The 18293-nt window shown below is 32.6% G+C and overlaps 2 long non-coding RNA genes across 6 annotated transcripts; one reads left to right on the top strand and one right to left on the bottom strand.

Moving 5' to 3' along the window:
- The first annotated feature begins 4927 nt into the window (after positions 1-4927).
- LOC127929284 (uncharacterized) lies at positions 4928-13363 on the top strand. 4 transcript variants are annotated; one of them, XR_008134294.1, is made up of 7 exons: positions 4993-5058; positions 6365-6446; positions 10045-10109; positions 11240-11474; positions 11911-11961; positions 12132-12250; positions 13116-13363. It is a non-coding gene; the product is annotated as an uncharacterized LOC127929284 (long non-coding RNA). The 4 variants fall into 4 exon arrangements; XR_008134293.1 differs by lacking the exons at positions 11911-11961; positions 12132-12250; positions 13116-13363 and having other exon boundaries at positions 4928-5010; positions 11240-11671; XR_008134292.1 differs by lacking the exons at positions 6365-6446; positions 11911-11961; positions 12132-12250; positions 13116-13363 and adding an exon at positions 9932-9996 and having other exon boundaries at positions 10028-10109; positions 11240-11671.
- A 2773-nt stretch (positions 13364-16136) lies between these two features.
- Positions 16137-18182, bottom strand: LOC127929274 (uncharacterized). Of its 2 annotated transcripts, none has more exons than XR_008134208.1 (2): positions 18042-18182; positions 16137-17453 (listed from the first exon to the last, which is right to left on the bottom strand). It is a non-coding gene; the product is annotated as an uncharacterized LOC127929274 (long non-coding RNA). The 2 variants fall into 2 exon arrangements; XR_008134209.1 differs by lacking the exon at positions 18042-18182 and adding an exon at positions 17699-17936.
- Between the last annotated feature and the right edge of the window lie 111 nt (positions 18183-18293).

Below are 18293 nucleotides of genomic sequence, written 5' to 3'. Positions count from 1 at the left end.
TGGGAAATATATCACATATTCACTGTGGAGCTCTGGACCTTGTGGACGACCACATGGGAAATATATCACATATTCACTGTGGACCTCTGGGCCTTGTGGACGACCACATGGGAAATATATCACATATTCACTGTGGACCTCTGGACCTTGTGGACGACCACATGGGAAATATATCACATATTCACTGTGGAGCTCTGGGCCTTGTGGACGACCACATGGGAAATATATCACATATTCACTGTGGAGCTCTGGACCTTGTGGACGACCACATGGGAAATATATCACATATTCACTGTGGAGCTCTGGGCCTTGTGGACGACCACATGGGAAATATATCACATATTCACTGTGGACCTCTGGGCCTTGTGGACGACCACATGGGAAATATATCACATATTCACTGTGGAGCTCTGGACCTTGTGGACGACCACATGGGAAATATATCACATATTCACTGTGGAGCTCTGGGCCTTGTGGACGACCACATGGGAAATATATCACATATTCACTGTGGAGCTCTGGACCTTGTGGACGACCACATGGGAAATATATCACATATTCACTGTGGAGCTCTGGGCCTTGTGGACGACCACATGGGAAATATATCACATATTCACTGTGGACTCTCTGGAAATATATCACATATTCACTGGGACGACCACATGGGAAATATATCACATATTCACTGTGGACCTCTGGACCTTGTGGACGACCACATGGGAAATATATCACATATTCACTGTGGAGCTCTGGGCCTTGTGGACGACCACATGGGAAATATATCACATATTCACTGTGGACCTCTGGACCTTGTGGACGACCACATGGGAAATATATCACATATTCACTGTGGACCTCTGGGCCTTGTGGACGACCACATGGGAAATATATCACATATTCACTGTGGAGCTCTGGGCCTTGTGGACGACCACATGGGAAATATATCACATATTCACTGTGGACCTCTGGACCTTGTGGACGACCACATGGGAAATATATCACATATTCACTGTGGACCTCTGGACCTTGTGGACGACCACATGGGAAATATATCACATATTCACTGTGGACCTCTGGACCTTGTGGGAAATATATCACCACATGGGAAATATATCACATATTCACTGTGGACCTCTGGGCCTTGTGGACGACCACATGGGAAATATATCACATATTCACTGTGGACCTCTGGGCCTTGTGGACGACCACATGGGAAATATATCACATATTCACTGTGGACCTCTGGACCTTGTGGACGACCACATGGGAAATATATCACATATTCACTGTGGACCTCTGGACCTTGTGGACGACCACATGGGAAATATATCACATATTCACTGTGGACCTCTGGGCCTTGTGGACGACCACATGGGAAATATATCACATATTCACTGTGGAGCTCTGGGCCTTGTGGACGACCACATGGGAAATATATCACATATTCACTGTGGACCTCTGGACCTTGTGGACACATATTCACTGACCACATGGGAAATATATCACATATTCACTGTGGACCTCTGGACCTTGTGGACGACCACATGGGAAATATATCACATATTCACTGTGGACCTCTGGACCTTGTGGACGACCACATGGGAAATATATCACATATTCACTGTGGACCTCTGGACCTTGTGGACGACCACATGGGAAATATATCACATATTCACTGTGGAGCTCTGGGCCTTGTGGACGACCACATGGGAAATATATCACATATTCACTGTGGACCTCTGGACCTTGTGGACGACCACATGGGAAATATATCACATATTCACTGTGGAGCTCTGGACCTTGTGGACGACCACATGGGAAATATATCACATATTCACTGTGGACCTCTGGACCTTGTGGACGACCACATGGGAAATATATCACATATTCACTGTGGAGCTCTGGGCCTTGTGGACGACCACATGGGAAATATATCACATATTCACTGTGGAGCTCTGGACCTTGTGGACGACCACATGGGAAATATATCACATATTCACTGTGGAGCTCTGGACCTTGTGGACGACCACATGGGAAATATATCACATATTCACTGTGGACCTCTGGACCTTGTGGACGACCACATGGGAAATATATCACATATTCACTGTGGAGCTCTGGACCTTGTGGACGACCACATGGGAAATATATCACATATTCACTGTGGAGCTCTGGACCTTGTGGACGACCACATGGGAAATATATCACATATTCACTGTGGACCTCTGGGCCTTGTGGACGACCACATGGGAAATATATCACATATTCACTGTGGACCTCTGGACCTTGTGGACGACCACATGGGAAATATATCACATATTCACTGTGGACCTGGACTGTGGACCTTATATCACATATTCACTGTGGACCTCTGGAGCCTTGTGGACGACCACATGGGAAATATATCACATATTCACTGTGGACCTCTGGACCTTGTGGACGACCACATGGGAAATATATCACATATTCACTGTGGACCTCTGGACCTTGTGGACGACCACATGGGAAATATATCACATATTCACTGTGGACCTCTGGGCCTTGTGGACGACCACATGGGAAATATATCACATATTCACTGTGGACCTCTGGACCTTGTGGACGACCACATGGGAAATATATCACATATTCACTGTGGAGCTCTGGACCTTGTGGATGACCACATGGGAAATATATCACATATTCACTGTGGACCTCTGGACCTTGTGGACGACCACATGGGAAACCAGGAAGGCCAGATCACCTTTATTTAACCAGGTAGACCAGATCACCTGTATTTAACCAGGTAGACCAGATCACCTTTATTTAACCAGGTAGACCAGATCACCTTTATTTAACCAGGTAGACCAGATCACCTGTATTTAACCAGGTAGACCAGATCACCTTTATTTAACCAGGTACCTTTATTTAACCAGGTAGACCAGATCACCTTTATTTAACCAGGTAGACCAGATCACATTTATTTAACCAGGTAGACCAGATCACCTTTATTTAACCAGGTAGGCCAGATCACCTTTGTTTAACCAGGTAGACCAGATCACCCTTATTTAACCAGGTAGACCAGATCACCTTTATTTAACCAGGTACCTTTATTTAACCAGGTAGACCAGATCACCTTTATTTAACCAGGTAGACCAGATCACCTTTATTTAACCAGGTAGACCAGATCACCTTTATTTAACCAGGTACCTTTATTTAACCAGGTAGACCAGATCACCTTTATTTAACCAGGTAGACCAGATCACCTTTATTTAACCAGGTAGACCAGATCACCTTTATTTAACCAGGTAGACCAGATCACCTTTATTTAACCAGGTAGACCAGATCACCTTTATTTAACCAGGTAGACCAGATCACCTTTATTTAACCAGGTAGGCCAGATCACCTTTATTTAACCAGGTAGACCAGATCACCTTTATTTAACCAGGTAGACCAGATCACCTGTATTTAACCAGGTAGACCAGATCACCTTTATTTAACCAGGTACCTTTATTTAACCAGGTAGACCAGATCACCTTTATTTAACCAGGTAGACCAGATCACATTTATTTAACCAGGTAGACCAGATCACCTTTATTTAACCAGGTAGGCCAGATCACCTTTATTTAACCAGGTAGACCAGATCACCTTTATTTAACCAGGTAGACCAGATCACCTTTATTTAACCAGGTACCTTTATTTAACCAGGTAGACCAGATCACCTTTATTTAACCAGGTAGACCAGATCACCTTTATTTAACCAGGTAGACCAGATCACCTTTATTTAACCAGGTACCTTTATTTAACCAGGTAGACCAGATCACCTTTATTTAACCAGGTAGACCAGATCACCTTTATTTAACCAGGTAGACCAGATCACCTTTATTAAACCAGGTAGACCAGATCACCTTTATTAAACCAGGTAGGCCAGTTGAGAACAAGTTCTCATTTACTAATGCGACCTGACCAAGATAAAGCAAAGCAGTTCGACACAAACAACACAGAGTTACACATGAGATAAACAAACATACAATCAATAATACAGTAGAAAAATCTATGTGAAGTGTGTGCAAATGTAGTAAGATTAGGGAGGTAAGGCAATAAATAGGCCATAGAGGCAAAATATAAGGTGTTGTGAAATATGTGATATTAAATATAAGGTGATGTTAAGTATAAGGTGATATTAAATATAAGGTGTTAAATATAAGGTGTTAAATATAAGGTGTTAAATATAAGGTGATGTTAAGTATAAGGTGATATTAAATATAAGGTGTTAAATATAAGGTGTTAAGTATAAGGTGATGTTAAATATAAGGTGATGTTAAATATAAGGTGATGCTTTATATAAGGTGTTAAATATAAGGTGTTAAATATACCATGTTAAGGGTGATGTTAAATATAAGGTGTTAAATATAAGGTGTTAAATATAAGGTGTTAAATATAACCAGATCACCTGTTAAATATAAGGTGAAATATAAGGTTTAAATATAACCAGTTAACCATATAGGTGATGTTAAATATAAGGTATTAAATATAAGGTGATTTAAATATAAGGTGTTAAATATAACCTGTTAAATATAAGGTGATGAAGTATAAGGTGATTTAAATATAAGGTGTTAAATATAAGGTGTTAAATATAAGGTGATGTTAAGTATAAGGTGTTATTTAAAGGTGTTATATAAGGTGTTAAATATAAGGTGTTAAATATAAGGTGTTAAATATAAGGTGTTAAATATAAGGTGATGTTAAATATATTAAATATAGGTGAAATATAAGTTTAAATATAAGGTGATGTTAAATATAAGGTTTAAATATAAGGTGATGTTAAGTATAAGGTGTTAAATATAAGGTATTAAATATAAGTGTTAAATATAAGGTGATGTTAAATATAAGGTGTTAAATATAAGGTGTTAAATATAACCAGGTATTAAATATAAGGTATTAAATATAAGGTGATGTTAAATATAAGGTGTTAAATATAAGGTGTTAAATATAAGGTGATGTTAAATATAAGGTGATGTTAAATATAAGGTGTTAAATATAAGGTGATGTTAAATATAAGGTGATGTTAAATATAAGGTGGTGTTAAATATAAGGTGTTAAATATAAGGTATTAAATATAAGGTGTTAAATATAAGGTGATGTTAAATATAAGGTGGTTTAAATATAAGGTGATGTTAAGTATAAGGTGATATTAAATATAAGGTGATGTTAAGTATAAGGTGATGTTAAGTATAAGGTGATGTTAAATATAAGGTGATGTTAAGTATAAGGTGATTTAATATAAGGTGATGTTAAATATAAGGTATTAAATATAAGGTGTTAAGTATAAGGTGATGTTAAGTATAAGGTGATTTAAATATAAGGTGATGTTAAGTATAAGGTGATGTTAAATATAAGGTGATGTTAAATATAAGGTGGTGTTAAATATATTAAATATAAGGTGTTAAATATAAGGTTTAAATATAAGGTGATGTTAAGTATAAATATAAGGTGTTAAATATAAGGTGTAAATATAAGGTGATGTTAAATATAAGGTATTAAATATAAGGTGTTAAATATAAGGTGTTAAATATAAAAATATAAGGTATTACCATATAAGGTGATGTTAAATATAAGGTGATTAAATATAAGGTGTTAAATATAAGGTATTAAATATAACCTTTAAATATAAGGTGATACCTTAAATATAAGGTGATGTTAAATATAAGGTGATATTAAATATAAGGTATTAAATATAAGGTGATGTTAAATATAAGGTGATGTTAAATATAAGGTGTTAAATATAAGGTGTTAAATATAAGGTGATATTAAATATAAGGAGATGTTAAGTATAAGGTGATGTTAAGTATAAGGAGATATTAAATATAAGGTGATATTAAATATAAGGGGATATTAAATATAAGGTGATGTTAAGTATAAGGTGTTAAATATAAGGTGATGTTAAATATAAGGTGTTAAATATAAGGTGATGTTAAATATAAGGTGATATTAAATATAAGGTGATGTTAAATATAAGGTGATGTTAAATATAAGGTGAAATATAAGGTGATCACCTTTAAATATAAGGTGATGTTAAATATAAGGTGATTAAATATAACCAGATTTAAATATAAGGTGATGTTAAATATAAGGTGTTAAATATAAGGTGTTAAATATAAGGATATTAAATATAAGGTGATGTTAAATATAAGGTGTTAAATATAAGGTGTTAAATATAAGGGGATATTAAATATAAGGTGATGTTAAGTATAAGGTGGTGTTAAATATAAGGTGTTAAATATAAGGTGGTGTTAAATATAAGGTGTTAAATATAAGGTGGTGTTAAATATAAGGTGATGTTAAATATAAGGTGATGTTAAATATAAGGTGATGTTAAATATAGGTGATGTTAAATATAAGGGGATATTAAATATAAGGTGATGTTAAGTATAAGGTGTTAAATATAAGGTGATGTTAAATATAAGGTGTTAAATATAAGGTGATTTAAATATAAGGTGTTAAATATAACCTTTAAATAACCAGGTGGTGTTAAATATAAGGTGTTAAATATAAGGTGTTAAATATAAGGTGTTAAATATCACCTTTAAATATACCAGGTGACCAGATCAAATATAAGGTTTAAATATAAGATGATGTTAAATATAAGGTGTTAAATATAACTTTAAATATAAGGTGGTGTTAAATATAAGGTGTTAAATATAAGGTGTTAAATATAAGGTTTAAATATACCAGGTGTTAAATATCAGGTGATGTTAAATATAAGGTGATGTTAAATATAGGTGATGTTAAATATACCAGGTGATGTTAAATATAAGGGGATGTTAAATATAAGGTGATGTTAAATATAAGGTGATGTTAAATATAAGGTGATGTTAAATATAAGGGGATGTTAAATATAAGGTAGATATTAAATATAACCAGGTGATGTTAAGTATAAGGTGATGTTAAATATAAGGTGATGTTAAATATAAGGTGTTAAATATAGGTGTTAAATATAACCAGGTGATGTTAAATATAAGGTGATGTTAAATATAAGGTGATGTTAAATATAACCAGGTGATGTTAAGTATAAGGTGTTAAATATAAGGTGATGTTAAATATAAGGTGATGTTAAATATAAGGGGATATTAAATATAACCAGGTGATGTTAAGTATAAGGTGTTAAATATAAGGTGATGTTAAGTATAAGGTGATGTTAAATATAACCAGGTGATATTAAATATAAGGTGATGTTAAGTATAAGTTGATGTTAAGTATAAGGTGATGTTAAGTATAAGGTGATGTTAAGTATAAGGTGATGTTAAGTATAAGGTGATGTTAAGTATAAGGTGATGTTAAATATAAGGTGTTAAATATAAGGTGTTAAGTATAAGGTGATGTTAAGTATAAGGTGATGTTAAATATAAGGTGATGTTAAGTATAAGGTGTTAAATATACCAGGTGTTAAATATAACCAGGTAGACCAAATATAAGGTGATGTTAAATATAAGGTGTTAAATATAAGGTGTTAAATATAAGGGGATATTAAATATAAGGTGATGTTAAATATAAGGTGATGTTAAATATAAGGTGATGTTAAATATAAGGTGTTAAATATAAGGTGTTAAATATAAGGGGATATTAAATATAAGGTGATGTTAAATATAAGGGGATATTAAATATAAGGTGATGTTAAATATAAGGTGTTAAATATAAGGTGTTAAATATAAGGGGATATTAAATATAAGGTGATGTTAAGTATAAGGTGGTGTTAAATATAAGGTGTTAAATATAAGGTGGTGTTAAATATAAGGTGTTAAATATAAGGTGTTAAATATAAGGTGTTAAATATAAGGTGTTAAATATAACCTGATGTTAAATATTTAACCAGAAATATAAGGTGATGTTAAATAACCAGGTGTTAAATATAAGGTGTTAAATATAAGGTGACCAGATGTTAAATATAAGGTGTTAAATATAAGGTGTTAAATATAAGGTGTTAAATATAAGGTGTTAAATATAAGGTGATGTTAAATATAAGGTGATATTAAATATAAGGTGATGTTAAATATAACCTGATGTTAAATATAAGGTGTTAAATATAAGGTGATGTTAAATATAAGGTGATGTTAAATATAAGGTGATGTTAAATATAAGGTGATGTTAAATATAAGGCCAAATATAAGGTGATGTTAAGTATAAGGTGATGTTAAATATAAGGTGATGTTAAATATAAGGTGTTAAATATAAGGTGTTAAATATAACCTGATGTTAAAATAAGGTGATGTTAAATATAAGGTGATTTAAATATAAGGTGATGTTAAGTATAAGGTGTTAAATATAAGGTGATGTTAAATATAAGGTGTTAAATATAAGGGGTTAAATATAAGGTGATGTTAAGTATAAGGTGTTAAATATAAGGTGATGTTAAATATAAGGTGATATTAAATATAAGGTGATGTTAAGTATAAGGTGATGTTAAGTATAAGGTGATGTTAAGTATAAGGTGATGTTAAGTATAAGGTGATGTTAAGTATAAGGTGATGTTAAATATAAGGTGTTAAATATAAGGTGTTAAGTATAAGGTGATGTTAAGTATAAGGTGATGTTAAATATAAGGTGATGTTAAGTATAAGGTGATGTTAAATATAAGGTGATGTTAAATATAAGGTGGTGTTAAATATAAGGTATTAAATATAAGGTGTTAAATATAAGGTGTTAAATATAAGGTATTAAATATAAGGTGATGTTAAATATAAGGTGATGTTAAATATAAGGTGTTAAATATAAGGTGTTAAATATAAGGTGTTAAATATAAGGTGTTAAATATAAGGTGTTAAATATAAGGTGATGTTAAATATAAGGTGTTAAATATAAGGTGTTAAATATAAGGTGTTAAATATAAGGTATTAAATATAAGGTGATGTTAAGTATAAGGTGATGTTAAGTATAAGGTGTTAAATATAAGGTGTTAAATATAAGGTGTTAAATATAAGGTGTTAAATATAAGGTGTTAAATATAAGGTGATGTTAAATATAAGGTGTTAAATATAAGGTGATGTTAAGTATAAGGTGTTAAATATAAGGTATTAAATATAAGGTGTTAAATATAAGGTGATGTTAAATATAAGGTGTTAAATATAAGGTGTTAAATATAAGGTATTAAATATAAGGTATTAAATATAAGGTGATGTTAAATATAAGGTGTTAAATATAAGGTGTTAAATATAAGGTGATGTTAAATATAAGGTGATGTTAAATATAAGGTGTTAAATATAAGGTGATGTTAAATATAAGGTGATGTTAAATATAAGGTGATGTTAAATATAAGGTGTTAAATATAAGGTGTTAAATATAAGGTGTTAAATATAAGGTGTTAAATATAAGGTGATGTTAAATATAAGGTGATATTAAATATAAGGTGATGTTAAGTATAAGGTGATATTAAATATAAGGTGATGTTAAGTATAAGGTGATGTTAAGTATAAGGTGATGTTAAGTATAAGGTGATGTTAAATATAAGGTGATGTTAAGTATAAGGTGATGTTAAGTATAAGGTGATGTTAAATATAAGGTGATAAATATAAGGTGTTAAATATAAGGTGATGTTAAGTATAATGTGATGTTAAATATAAGGTGATGTTAAATATAAGGTGTTAAATATAAGGGGATATTAAATATAAGGTGATGTTAAGTATAAGGTGATATTAAATATAAGGTGTTAAATATAAGGTATTAAATATAAGGTGATGTTAAATATAAGGTGATGTTAAATATAAGGTATTAAATATAAGGTGATGTTAAATATAAGGTATTAAATATAAGGTGTTAAATATAAGGGGATATTAAATATAAGGTGTTATATAAGGGGATATTAAATATAAGGTGATGTTAAATATAAGGTGATGTTAAATATAAGGTGATGTTAAATATAAGGTGATGTTAAATATAAGGTGATGTTAAATATAAGGTGATGTTAAATATAAGGGGATATTAAATATAAGGTGATGTTAAGTATAAGGTGTTAAATATAAGGTGATGTTAAGTATAAGGTGTTAAATATAAGGTGATGTTAAATATAAGGTGATGTTAAATATAAGGTGATGTTAAATATAAGGTGATGTTAAATATAAGGTGTTAAATATAAGGTGATGTTAAATATAAGGTGTTAAATATAAGGTGTTAAATATAAGGGGATATTAAATATAAGGTGATGTTAAATATAAGGTGATGTTAAATATAACCAGGGATATTAAATATAAGGTGATGTTAAATATAAGGTGTTAAATATAAGGTGTTAAATATAGGTGGTGATTAAAATATAAGGTGATATAAGGTTAAATATAAGGGATATTAAATATAAGGTGATGTTAAGTATAAGGTTAAATATAAGGTGATGTTAAATATAAGGTTTAAATATAAGGTGATGTTAAATATAAGGTGATATTAAATATAAGGTGATGTTAAGTATAAGGTGTTAAATATAAGGTGATGTTAAATATAAGGTGTTAAATATAAGGTGATGTTAAATATAAGGTGATGTTAAATATAAGGTGTTAAATATAAGGTGTTAAATATAAGGGGATATTAAATATAAGGTGTTAAATATAAGGTGTTAAATATAAGGTGTTAAATATAAGGTGTTAAATATAAGGTGATGTTAAATATAAGGTGATGTTAAATATAAGGTGATGTTAAATATAAGGTGATGTTAAATATAAGGAGATATTAAATATAAGGTGATGTTAAATATAAGGGGATATTAAATATAAGGTGATGTTAAATATAAGGTGTTAAATATAAGGTGTTAAATATAAGGTGATTTAAATATAAGGTGATTAAATAAGGTGTTAAAATATAAGGTGATAAATATAAGGTGATGTTAAATATAAGGTGATGTTAAATATAAGGTGATGTTAAATATAAGGGGATATTAAATATAAGGTGATGTTAAATATAAGGTGATGTTAAATATAAGGGGATATTAAATATAAGGTGATGTTAAGTATAAGGTGTTAAATATAAGGTGATGTTAAGTATAAGGTGATGTTAAATATAAGGTGATATTAAATACAAGGTGATGTTAAATATAAGGTGATGTTAAGTATAAGGTGATATTAAATATAAGGTGATGTTAAATATAAGGTGTTAAGTATAAGGTGATATTAAATATAAGGTGATATTAAATATAAGGTGATGTTAAATATAAGGTGATGTTAAATATAAGGTGATATTAAATATAAGGTGATGTTAAATATAAGGTGATGTTAAATATAAGGTGTTAAATATAAGGTGATGTTAAATATAAGGTGATGTTAAATATAAGGTGATGTTAAGTATAAGGTGATGTTAAATATAAGGTGATGTTAAGTATAAGGTGATGTTAAATATAAGGTGATATTAAATATAAGGTGATGTTAAGTATAAGGTGATGTTAAATATAAGGTGATGTTAAGTATAAGGTGATGTTAAATATAAGGTGATATTAAATATAAGGAGATGTTAAGTATAAGGTGATGTTAAGTATAAGGTGATGTTAAGTATAAGGTGATGTTAAGTATAAGGTGATGTTAAGTATAAGGTGATGTTAAATATAAGGTGTTAAATATAAGGTGTTAAATATAAGGTGATGTTAAGTATAAGGTGATGTTAAATATAAGGTGATATTAAATATAAGGTGATGTTAAGTATAAGGTGATGTTAAATATAAGGTGATGTTAAATATAAGGTGATGTTAAATATAAGGTGATGTTAAGTATAAGGTGATATTAAATATAAGGTGATGTTAAGTATAAGGTGATGTTAAGTATAAGGTGATGTTAAGTATAAGGTGATGTTAAATATAAGGTGATGTTAAGTATAAGGTGATGTTAAATATAAGGTGATGTTAAGTATAAGGTGATATTAAATATAAGGTGATATTAAATATAAGGTGATGTTAAGTATAAGGTGATGTTAAATATAAGGTGATGTTAAATATAAGGTGATGTTAAGTATAAGGTGATATTAAATATAAGGTGATGTTAAATATAAGGTGATGTTAAGTATAAGGTGATGTTAAGTATAAGGTGATGTTAAGTATAAGGTGATGTTAAGTATAAGGTGATGTTAAATATAAAGAGATGTTAAGTATAAGGTGATGTTAAGTATAAGGTGATGTTAAGTATAAGGAGATGTTAAGTATAAGGTGATGTTAAATATAAGGTGATGTTAAGTATAAGGTGATGTTAAGTATAAGGTGATGTTAAGTATAAGGAGATGTTAAGTATAAGGTGATGTTAAATATAAGGTGATGTTAAATATAAGGTGATGTTAAGTATAAGGTGATGTTAAATATAAGGTGATGTTAAATATAAGGTGATGTTAAGTATAAGGTGATGTTAAGTATAAGGTGATGTTAAATATAAGGTGATGTTAAATATAAGGTGATGTTAAGTATAAGGTGATGTTAAGTATAAGGTGATGTTAAATATAAGGTGATGTTAAGTATAAGGTGATGTTAAGTATAAGGTGATGTTAAATATAAGGTGTTAAATATAAGGTGATGTTAAGTATAAGGTGATGTTAAGTATAAGGTGATGTTAAATATAAGGTGATGTTAAGTATAAGGTGATGTTAAGTATAAGGTGATGTTAAATATAAGGTGATGTTAAATATAAGGTGATGTTAAATATAAGGTGATGTTAAATATAAGGTGATGTTAAATAAAGGTGATATTAAATATAAGGTGATGTTAAATATAAGGTGATGTTAAGTATAAGGTGATGTTAAATATAAGGTGATGTTAAATATAAGGTGATGTTAAATATAAGGTGATGTTAAATATAAGGTGATAAATATAAGGTGATGTTAAGTATAAGGTGATGTTAAATATAAGGATGTTAAATATAAGGGGATATTAAATATAAGGTGATATTAAATATAAGTGATGTTAAGTATAAGGTGATATTAAATATAAGGTGATGTTAAGTATAAATATAAGGTGATGTGATATTAAATATAAGGTGATGTTAAATATAAGGTGATATTAAATATAAGGTGATGTTAAGTATAAGGTGATATTAAATATAAGGTGATGTTAAGTATAAGGTGATATTAAATATAAGGTGATGTTAAGTATATGGTGTTAAATATAAGGGGATATTAAATATAAGGTGATGTTAAGTATAAGGTGATGTTAAATATAAGGTGATGTTAAATATAAGGTGTTAAATATAAGGGGATATTAAATATAAGGTGATGTTAAGTATAAGGGGATATTAAATATAAGGTGATGTTAAATATAAGGTGTTAAATATAAGGTGATATTAAATATAAGGAGATGTTAAGTATAAGGTGATGTTAAGTATAAGGGGATATTAAATATATGGGGATATTAAATATAAGGTGATATTAAATATATGGTGATGTTAAGGTGATGTTAAGTATAAGGTGATATTAAATATAAGGGGATATTAAATATAAGGTGATATTAAATATAAGGGGATATTAAATATAAGGTGATGTTAAATATAAGGGGATATTAAATATATGGTGATGTTAAGGTGATGTTAAGTATAAGGTGATGTTAAGTATAAGGTGATATTAAATATAAGGTGATGTTAAATATAAGGTGTTAAGTATAAGGTGATGTTAAGTATCAGGTGATATTAAGTATAAGGAGATATTAAATATATGGTGATGTTAAATATAAGGTGATATTAAATATAAGGTGTTAAATATAAGGTGATGTTAAGTATAACGTGATCTAAATTGCCTTAAAATCTAAGAAATGTAAAGCTGACGTGTAGTGTAATGTTATTACCTAGTATCTCCTATCTGGGTGGAGTTCTAATGAACACATATATAAGCTTGTGTTGTGTTGTCCATTTCAGGTTGTCCAACCTTTCTCTTTGTTCACACAGTATCTTTCTCAAACAGGTCAAGTTGTGATTCATGCATCACCTCCTTGGATCCCCCTCCTCCTCCCTGTCGTCTTATTGGTCGAGACAGCTTTTCTTTTCTCTTTCTCACTTCAGTGTGTTCAGCATGTCAACATGGTGTGTCCCCTCCTTGTCTGTCCTCTAGTCGACTACAACAAGTGTTGTTGACACGGTCCCTCTTCAGTTCCTTCTCTGTTGACTTTACAGGGTAACTTTGGAGGCTCATAGGGGGTTCAATTATATGGTGCTGCAGGATATACAGGAGGCTCATAGGGGGTTCAATTATATGGTGCTGCAGGATATACAGGAGGCTCATAGGGGGTTCAATTATATGGTGCTGCAGGATATACAGGAGGCTCATAGGGGGTTAAATGAAATAGTGCTAATGAGAATGCATATGCTAGGTGCTCATGAATTAGATATTCATATGATGTTCCTATATTCGATAGTGATGGGAAAACAATGGAGTGCTTTTATCATAGAATACTGTACAGAACACACTGCAGAGACGTCCGGCTTTCAGAGAGAGAGAGAGAGTCCTTAAGTCTGAGTGATACTGCTCCATTGAAAGTGACTGATCCGGTTGACACCTCTGAATGGGTGAGAGTCTGCTTATGTTTGCCGTTGTGTGTGTGCAGACCAACTCCCTACAAACAAGCCACGATCATTGTGTCACTGCTCAAACATAGATGGACCAAAGATGGCAGAGAAAAATGTACATTTTATCACTTCTATCAGAACAAGAATTTTGCTATTCCCGCAATAACATCTGCTAAATATGTGTATGTGGCCAATAACATTTGATTTGATTTGATATTTTATTTGACTTGGCCCTGTTTGAATGGTGACTCACGCTCTTACATGGACCATGTGACTGTTTATAATTGATGCTTTTTTTCTTTTAGCATGTTATTGTACCTGTATCGCTCAACCCTCATCCCTCATCCCTCGTGTCTGCTCTCTCTCTCGCCTGTAAATATGGATGTTTTTCTCTCTGTCAATGCAGCTGTCTAAAGTGTTCTGTCTCCCTCCTTTCTCACGACATCCCTGCTCCAGCCTGGTGTTGAAGAGTTGCAAACGTATTGTGTTGTAATAGTTTGCATAAAGAACTGAACAATGGTTTGAATAGAGAGACCGTCTCCCCTTCCCCCAAAAAACTGTTATTAACATTACCTTCATTTGCTTCTATTGGTCTTCAACAAGAGTTAGTTCTGAAATCACTGATGTGGTGTGTAATGTACAGATCTGCAGCAGGTAGCCTAGCGGTTAGAGCGATAGGCCAGTAACCGAAAGGTTGTTAGTTCGAATACCCGAGCCGACAAGGTGAAAAATCTGTCGATGTGCCCTTGAGCAAGGCACTTAATCCTAATTTGCTCCAAGGGCACCATACAACTATGGGTGACCGTGTAAAACGACACATTTCACTGCACCTACAGAGTGTAAGTGACAATAAAAACAGTGTTTTATTTTCTTTATCAGTTTCTCACAGCAGGGGAATAATCCTGCAGTAACAGGAAATGTGAATTATTGTGTGGATTATAATTCATGGACATTTTTGTAGGGATTGATACATTTTTCGTAAGGGAAAATGAAGTCTGACGTTTTACAGTGGAAATTACAAACTTGAAAAGCCTTTTAAAACTTGAATACACAAGTTTAATTTCCTGTGACAAATAGAACACCTGCATGTCCTGTTAGTGTTAGAGCAAACACAACCCAACAATAACTCCCAGGTGATATCTGACCTAGCTCTCTCCAGGTCCCCCTCCCCCTCCAGCTATTCCCATCCCTCTCAACACACAGACACACACAACCCCCTGCTGTGGCAGCAAGTGAAGCAAAATAACTCATTCTGCCACACAATCTCTCCTCTGCCTCACTCGGAGTGTTCCTAGTTTTCCTCCCTCTCTGTATCCCTCCCTTTCCCTACCATTGGTGCAACTCTATCAAAACAAGGGGTGTTGAATTGAGTGACCTTTTCCATTGTTGCGTGTTGTTAAACTGTGTGGTCTGTGTGTAGCCGGTGAGGGCCATGCATCACATAGGATATGGGCTGTTTGGAAGAGATGTCAGGTTGGAACTGGCCCCACTTTGGTTTGTTTGTATGGAAATTCTCTATCAACTCATTTGTAGTTGAGTGGTACAACAAATACTCTTTGCACCATTCAAAATGGTCTGTGGTAATATGTTGTGTAGTTATTCTCACCCGGTGCATCGTTTTTCATGTTGGCTAAAGAATTAATAACACGAAAAAAGCTTTCACTATATTTACTGTACAAAATGTTTTTTTTTTATATAGTTTTCACAAAATACATTTAGAAAGCTCCATTTTAAATCAAATTAAATGTAAATATTTAAGAGACAGTTTAGACGTTTCATCTCAAAAGCATTTCTCAGACGTAGACCCTGTATACGCGTCCACGTTCTATGTACACATATTTGAAAAACAACGCAGAACTCAAAAAAGCATGACAGACGACGCTAGAAAACGCCACACGTCTTCAATTATAAATAAGGACTGCTCGATTAGTCCACAGTCACCCATGGTCTTCAATTATAAATAAGGACTGCTCGATTAGTCCACAGTCACCCATGGTCTTCAATTATAAATAAGGACTGCTCGATTAGTCCACAGTCACCCATGGTCTTCAATTATAAATAAGGACTGCTCGATTAGTCCACAGTCACCCATGGTCTTCAATTATAAATAAGGACTGCTCGATTAGTCCACAGTCACCCATGGTCTTCAATTATAAATAAGGACTGCTCGATTAGTCCACAGTCACCCATGGTCTTCAATTATAAATAAGGACTGCTCGATTAGTCCACAGTCACCCATGGTCTTCAATTATAAATAAGGACTGCTCGATTAGTCCGCAGTCACCCATGGTCTTCAATTATAAATAAGGACTGCTCGATTAGTCCACAGTCACCCATGGTCTTCAATTATAAATAAGGACTGCTCGATTAGTCCACAGTCACCCGTGGTCTTCAATTATAAATAAGGACTGCTCGATTAGTCCACAGTCACCCGTGGTCTTCAATTATAAATAAGGACTGCTCGATTAGTCCACAGTCACCCGTGGTCTTCAATTATAAATAAGGACTGCTCGATTAGTCCACAGTCACCCATGGTCTTCAATTATAAATAAGGACTGCTCGATTAGTCCACAGTCACCAGTGGTCTTCAATTATAAATAAGGACTGCTCGATTAGTCCACAGTCACCCATGGTCTTCAATTATAAATAAGGACTGTTCGATTAGTCCACAGTCACCCATGGTCTTCAATTATAAATAAGGACTGCTCGATTAGTCCACAGTCACCCATGGTCTTCAATTATAAATAAGGACTGCTCGATTAGTCCACAGTCACCTATGGTCTTCAATTATAAATAAGGACTGTTTGATTGGTCCGCAGTCACCCATGGTCTTCAATTATAAATAAGGACTGTTCGATTAGTCCGCAGTCACCCATGGTCTTCAATTATAAATAAGGACTGTTCGATTAGTCCACAGTCACCCATGGTCTTCAATTATAAATAAGGACTGCTCGATTAGTCCACAGTCACCTATGGTCTTCAATTATAAATAAGGACTGTTCGATTAGTCCGCAGTCACCCATGGTCTTCAATTATAAATAAGGACTGTTCGATTAGTCCACAGTCACCCGTGGTCTTCAATTATAAATAAGGACTGCTCGATTAGTCCCCAGTCACCCATGGTCTTCAATTATAAATAAGGACTGCTCGATTAGTCCACAGTCACCCGTGGTCTTCAATTATAAATAAGGACTGTTCGATTAGTCCGCAGTCACCCATGGTCTTCAATTATAAATAAGGACTGCTCGATTAGTCCACAGTCACCCGTGGTCTTCAATTATAAATAAGGACTGCTCGATTAGTCCACAGTCACCAGTGGTCTTCAATTATAAATAAGGACTGTTCGATTAGTCCACAGTCACCCATGGTCTTCAATTATAAATAAGGACTGCTCGATTAGTCCACAGTCACCAGTGGTCTTCAATTATAAATAAGGACTGCTCGATTAGTCCACAGTCACCCGTGGTCTTCAATTATAAATAAGGACTGTTCGATTAGTCCACTGTCACCCATGGTCTTCAATTATAAATAAGGATTGCTCGATTAGTCCACAGTCACCCATGGTCTTCAATTATAAATAAGGACTGCTCGATTAGTCCACAGTCACCCATGGTCTTCAATTATAAATAAGGACTGTTCGATTAGTCCACAGTCACCCATGGTCTTCAATTATAAATAAGGACTGCTCCATTAGTCCACAGTCACCCATGGTCTTCAATTATAAATAAGGACTGCTCGATTAGTCCACAGTCAAACATACTCTAGGTCACTGTAATAGAACATCAAATGTTTACAAAATGATGCAACACA

This window comes from Oncorhynchus keta, unplaced genomic scaffold, assembly GCF_023373465.1.
Source record: "Oncorhynchus keta strain PuntledgeMale-10-30-2019 unplaced genomic scaffold, Oket_V2 Un_scaffold_6322_pilon_pilon, whole genome shotgun sequence".
NCBI lineage: Eukaryota > Metazoa > Chordata > Actinopteri > Salmoniformes > Salmonidae > Oncorhynchus > Oncorhynchus keta.
Note: the sequence above shows the minus strand (reverse complement) of the source record. Positions and strands in the feature narration are given on the sequence as shown.